The following is a 7469-nucleotide window of genomic DNA, read 5'->3' on the forward strand; positions in this document are numbered from 1 at the left end:
AATCTTTTTTTTTTTGTAGTGTTTATGCCAATAAACATCCATTTAGACCAGAAATATTTCTGAAAGGAAATGAAAGAGTTACCGCTAAGATATGTGTAACATGAATTTGGGAAGCAGTTTTCAGGGTCCCTTACATTTCTAAAAGCGTTCAGAATCGGAGATTGGGATGGACAAAACTGCTTCCCAAATTCATGTTACACATATCTTAGCGGTAACTCTTTCATTTCCTTTCAGAAATATTTCTGGTGAGGTGCGTTTTAGCTCCCAAATTACTCTACTGTAATATGGTGTTTGTACGAAGACCAAGCTGCATCATGTCTGCTTTTACAGAACACATCTCAGGCCTTAAGCTTTTTTTTTTTTTTTTTCAGCCTGACTGTTTTCCACTTAATATTTCAGTAAAATGTTGTCAGGGTGTGCAGTGCTTGCTGTTATGCACACATTTACTTGCATCATCATCTATGCCCCCTAGTGCTCCAGTGGAAACCATAGTGCGCTTTCACTGCAGTGACCAGAGTTTAAGGGATGCTCAGGCTTTCAGTTTTGTACTAATGTTTTTGCAAAATTGTCTTAGGAGCAGTCGTTCAACATTATCCCACCATCATGTAGACAACATCGTTCCAACATCATTACATTAAAGTCATTCCGACTTTCAAAAACAACCTAATAGCAAAGTCGCCCCAGCGTCCATAGTGTTGCCAAATGAACATCAAAACAACATTTTGAAAACCAAAAATTCCTGCTGGGATAAATCTGTTATTTGAGAGATTTCAAGATATTTGTCTCTGGGACAGTCCTCCTTCAGACTAACAATCCTTGAAAATCAGACATGTTCTTCTGTATTTGTTATTTCTAGGTATTAGTACATAGGAAATAGGAATTGGGTGCACAGATTTTATCTTTTATCTATGGAGTCTATTGACTTGTAACGTCATCCTCATGTATTTTCAGACAGATGCCATTTCTGATGGATACATTTACAAAACAATGTTCATTTTAAATAATGTATTGGGTCACTATTGCTGAATTTGGTGTGTTGGCAATATGGTTTTGACGCATGTACTGCAAAGTCATACTCCAATTTACATTTGGAGAATTTCTGAAATTTCCTTTTGTTTTTGGATTGCCATGGTGGTTTCCTTCAGAGTATTCCTGCTTGTTTTGTTTAATTTCCAAAGTAAACTAAGCAAAAAAAAATTCTACAAAAAGAGAAAGCGGATGAGCAGCTAGACGTAATGAGGTCACGGGTATGATATCGCTGCTGTTGCTCAGCTATGACATGAGCAAACAGGAATATTAGCGAACTGTCATGGCAGTCATCCACTCAGTTATAGACCCATGGTTGTTTTTTTATTTTTTTTTATTTTTTTATTTAACAGCAAAAAAATTAAGAAGGCTACCTTAAATGCTGTGTTTGTTTAACTGCCACTTCCTGGAATATTATTGTTCTCGAATTCATCTGTACCCACCGTCTTCCCATTTCAATATGTGCCAAAAATGCTGACTCGGAAAGCAAAGTGGAATTCATAACGCTGTTGAAATTAATCCTTACCTTTACCTTTTGGAATTTATTACATTTCTATACATGCAAGTTCCCATTTTGTGAAAAAGTTTTTTTTTTTTTTTTTTTTTTCATGTAATATATTGTTCATGTACAATGATACAATAAAATACTAATATCCAAGGTCTAAAGGTCACGAGAATGAATATTACTGTATATAATATTATTTCTGTACTAAGTATATGCCGTCAATGCTTACGCCAAACTACGCTTTATAAAAAGAGCTCTGTGAGGTGATCGAAATGCCGTGGAAGGTAGATGTGTTTGTGAAAGCAAGCAGGTCTGTGTATGAAAAATAAATTTATAACTTTGAAATGTGGCTGTGTTTTTGTGTCTTTGCCATCGAGAGTTTCTCATGGGTACAAATAGTTGGTTTCTACATCACATTCAGTTTTAGCAGGCTTATAGATAAGAGTGTAATCCAGTTTAGCGATGTTTGGGAGTCGCCAAAGCTACATTTGTACCAGTAGTATTGAGTGCATGGAAATTAACCAGAGAATTTCCAACATATCGATGTTAGTTGTACGTATGCAATTTATATTTTAATACTTACAGCCTGTGTTAGAAGGACAATGCAAAATATCTCCACTAAATGAAAATAAATTGCAGATCCGATCGAATGGAGTCACCAGCAAAGGGTCGTCAGATTGTTGGAGAGACTCCTCCTCGATCAACTCCTAAGTGACTTCAGAATAAAATCCTATCTATTAGCACAAGGTAATTTGCAATAGGAAAAGGTCTTCCAGCTTATGAGAAAATCTGGCAACATTAATTGAAATGTACTCTATTTTCATCGATTACTGTATATGCTGGAGAGCGGTACAACAATGAGGCACATGGAAGTTTGTAACTTTAGATTAAAGATAAAGATGTTCAAATCAGAGGCACTAAAATTTATCCAGTATATTTAAATTATTTAATTCTGCAGAGAAATTCAATAACGTCTGCATTTATAATGAGTCATTTAGTCTATAACTGGAAATGATGTGTTTAGAATTCTCGGTTCTGGTTTATCAGAAGATATTTTTAAAAAGCAGCATGGTCTGCAATACAAGGTGTAGGTCAATGCACAATTATACAGCTTGTCCTCAACTTACGAATAAGTTTTGTTCTGGGAACACGTTCGTAAGCCTGATTTGTTCTTGAGTCCAACAAAGTGTGTCTTACACGCCTTTGACACGAATATACAATGTAAAGCATACCAGTCCACTTGACTAAATCTCCTTTCCACACACTGCCATCATCTGGCCATAAACCGTAATGCGCCTAAGAAAATAATTCTTTAGCAACACACTATTTACACACTGAAAACATTGTACATAATTGTAAATATTGGTATCTGGTGCACTGCAGTGTCTATCTTTTGTACAATACATGTGAGCTTCATCCATGATTGCTCTTTCTTCACTTATTTACAGCATCAGCAGTGACCCAGTTAGATGCATAGAAGAAATGATTAATAGATATCTATTTATACAGGTAGTCTCAGACTCACAAATTTTCACAGTCTACGAGCATTTATAGATAAGAACAAATTGCGGAATTTGATATTGTGTATTGTACAAACAATTAACACTGCAGTGCACCAGAAACCAATATTTACATTTACATACAGTATTTTCAGTGTGTAAGTGAATGTATAAAATAGCTAAAGTCCCGTATATTGTATATTGTATGTGTGTGGGGGAGAAATGAGTCTGTCTAACTAGTTCCAGTGAATCAGTCAGGAAGCACAATGATAGAAAATGGGTGTCTTGTAAAGCTGTCCTGATGGTGAATAATCCTAATTTCCTCAACAACATCCCTAAATTCTCAACAAAACAGAGTTTACAGTCCAATACAGTGGAAAACAGCTCAGAGACCAAATAGCATCTGTGGTTCAACTCGCGATTTAAAGCTGCAGAGACAACACTGAAATTAAGTACTCCTTAGGTGCAGTTAAAGTTTTTGTGGGGAAAGGGGACAAAGATTTCGTGCATTTACATTTTATATTCATGTCAAAGATGCATAAGACTCATATTGTCGGACTTAAGAACAAATTCGACTTACGAACACGTTCCCGGAGCGGAACTCATTCGTACGTCGGTGGCAACCTGTATAATTGTGCATTGACATGCACCTTGTATTGCAGAAGGAACTATAGTTCACGCTGCTTTTTAGGAAATATCTTCCTGTACTGTAAAACATGCTTGCATGATGCTGTTGTAATAAGAATCCACTTGAAAAGGCCTTGTTAACTCAAAATAACTCTTGCAGACTATCACAATAATGCTTCTGATTGGCCAAAATGGCTTTTCAGTTAGGGTTATATCGCCACCTGTTGGTCTGAGATGCTTTGACAGCATGTTTTTACATTTTTTACTGTACTGTGTTGTTTTGTCAAGACCGAGCATAAAAAAATAGAGAACAAAAGTCAAACACTTCAGTTCCTGTAAAATAGGTCTGCATGGAAATGTTCGAGGATGATAAGGAACTGAAATTAGTGAAATTTATGCACTTGTACAGTATGTACATATACTCTAGTGTTCTAATAATTTGTGCTTCCTTGTCTAGAAATGCTACCATTGCATGCATTAAAAGGGTAGCATGATTTGAGAAATTCTGCAATCATAAAATGCTAAATGGAAAATGTAGAATAACAGTAAGTGTAGCATGTTTTATTATAAAAATGTTTTTTATTATAACATTTTCTGGGGAAATTAGGGGTAGCGTATTCTGATAGACAAATATCCCTATGAATTGGATATATGAAATCATATAAAAACACAAATGTTTCTTTCAAGCTTCTTTTATTGAAGTGTGGTTCAGTTTGGTTCTGCTTTCTGATACAATCATGGTAATTACAGTGAACAAGTTACAAAAAGACGGGGCAAAAAAAAACAACAACAAATCTTTAACATTCTAGTTAATTATGTTACTGAACTAATCCGCCCTCTGAAAGCTGAGACTAAACATCTCACGAACCGGAAGGATGATCTAGAGTTATTTAGGCTGACTGGAGAGTGTTAAACTTTTACATTACAGACATGATCAACCCTCGGTCCATACGCACATACACACAGATGTTTACACACATTTAATGACATTAAAAGCAAAGTGGGGGGAAAAAACTAAATCAGTATCAGAAATACACACAAGAAATACATTTTTAGAAAAAAAAAAAAAAAACAGTTACACAGTTAATAAGGGCCAAAGTCCAGCACCATTTATAAAAATGTATCTGTATGTAATTTACATTATATCGTAAATTCAATTTTTATATGCCTCTTACATATAAAGCCTTATAAGTTCCCCAAAGTGGCTTTAAGGGTTTATATGTAAGAGTTTCTCCTCAAAATATTATTTTCACTTGGACAAACATCGGCCAATCATTTATCAGGAAAATTAATAAATCGTGGCGATACAGGTGAAGAACTTCATGTTAAACCTTACAGTGCGGGGATATTGTTTTTAGTGACTTCTTTGGAAACACCTTGTTGATGATCAAGCTGAGAAGAAGTAGCTTGATTAGACACTCTTAACGACTTTATGGTCAGCAGAAAAAGCATTCCTGTCAGCACAGAATCTCAAGTTACGGTAAGGCCACAAACTGGACATCTCAAGATTGGGAAAAAATGAAAACATTAAAGTTGTAGGTTTTCATTTGTATTTAAACTAAGAAGTTCTACATCCTCAGGTTACAAGTTTCCCTCCGGACAAATTTTACCCTTAAGAATTCTTCCCAGATTTTGTCATTCTGCTGGTGACTTTAAGCAGAAAAGTGATCCGACTCCGCTGGACTCTGACCCTCCAGGACTTGAGACAACACCACTATATGAGTTCATAAAGGGTTTTGAGAGCAGTTGATTAGCATGGTTTGATGCATTTGTGTGAAATTTTTACTGAACAGGTATGAAGTCCTCTGACTTACACCATCCTTTTAAAGACATACACTGTACGCAAACTTTCCATACAAAACCGGTATTCTTTAGGAAGACCCTTATTGCAACAGATACCACACTAATCATGGAAGCGCCACAGCCGTGAAGTTGCACGAGTACGGTCATAAATTGCTGATGGAGGGATAAAAAAAAAAAAAACGTCTTTAAGTATTACATGCTTTCTCTTACAGACGGAAGCTCGGTGCTTGATGTTTAAATGTATTCCTTTGGCAGATCATTTAATCCAAGGCAGTGGCGGCTGGTGCAAAAATGTTTTGGGCTGGACGCAAAACAAAATTAAAATTAAACCTAAATCACCTGTAAATAGCCATAAGAAACACTGGAAAAGCACAGAGTGTAAGCTCGGCCGCGATCACTAGACTGCTGATTAATTAGAAGATCAGGTCGATCTGGTCCAAGATCTTTTTTTGGGGGTATTTTAGCAAAGAAATTACTGATTTTTTTTTTCTTATATTTAGCTGTCTTCCACATCAATCACTATTCAATACATTAACTAACCATCTGCTGAGCGTTAATAAGACTCGTTGAGAATGGTCCAATCACATGAGCCCAAATATTTCAAAGCAATATTGATTCGCTAAGAACAAAAGTGGGAGGATGATTTGAAAAAATCCAATTAGAGCTCAGTCTTAAATCACATGCTTTTAAAAAATGTACGTGCCTACATAGAGACTCATTTGTCCTGCGCCCCATGTACACCAACACAAATGAATGTTATACACTTTATTTTTATTGTAAATGTTAAGAAATACAGCGGAATATTGTGACTAAATAACTTTATTTCATTTTTAAAATAAATAATTATGTTAAATATTTTACATGTTAAAGTATCATTCTTCTCTGCCTAACTTTAAGAGGGCGGCGCCCCTGCGCCCCCTATAGACCGGCCGCCACTGATCCAAGGTAAGTTACAGTACAAGCGAGTCAAACAACAAACCCCAAACCCTGAGCTGCACAGGTAAGGGTAGTGAAGGATTTAATACTGCACTCGTGACAACATGGAACTCAAACACAATCTTCCCACCATCCAACTTTAATTTAAACCCCTCTCTTTTCCTCCTCCTCCTACTGTACTGTACCTTCCTGTTCTCTTTCCCTCACTCACTAGGAGTGGCCTTAGTAATCATAACTCCATATCTAAGACCCTAAAAAAATTGTATATGAGGAGCGTTCAAGTTCAATTTCTCCTGAAGGAATGCGTAAAAGCGATTGGCATTTACAGAACCTTCGAGCACAGTACGCAGTAAAAATGTGAACAGTGCAAACATGAATGATGATCACGGCCGAGGTGGCTCAGACCCCACTGCAATCATTCCCGTGAACTTTCAGCGAGTTCAGTGGAACGCCTTGATCCTTGAAAATCGATGGATAATTTATCACCAACTGGCGTAAGAGACGCATCTGTACAGTCCTGACCTCGCTCCATGGAGTTCCTGGGAGGCCAGGGTTTCGGACATAAAGCAGGCAGTTCAATCATGGCTCTGGCGTACTGAGAAAACCTTCTACATTGGTGGTATCCAAGCACTAGAGAAACACTGGCATAAGTGCATTAGTGTACTGTAGCCGCGGATTATATAAAGAAATAATGGAAGTTTCTACTCTCATAACTGTGTTCTACTGTATTATTCTGCACATTTAAAAGTCACGGGTTGACTTGAACGCCCCTCGTACTGTATAATACATCTCTTGCATCCTTATACAATCTTTTGCAGTTTGTTTGCAAGCCACAGTGACCTGATCATGATATTGTATCATGAACTGATTTACATTAAGCTACAATCCTGATGTCATATTTTCTAATATACAAAGTTACACCAGCTACAGTTGTTATGTTTACACGACATAGATGGATGTGATGTACATCGTTTGGCAAGTTTACAGTTGTTTTACAACAACTAGAAAAATATCGCCCCAAAAAAAACGTGTTTTTGTTATTGCTGTAAATTTGGAGAAAGTCTGTGCGGATT

Source organism: Clarias gariepinus, chromosome 16 (genome assembly GCF_024256425.1).
Source record: "Clarias gariepinus isolate MV-2021 ecotype Netherlands chromosome 16, CGAR_prim_01v2, whole genome shotgun sequence".
Lineage (NCBI taxonomy): Eukaryota > Metazoa > Chordata > Actinopteri > Siluriformes > Clariidae > Clarias > Clarias gariepinus.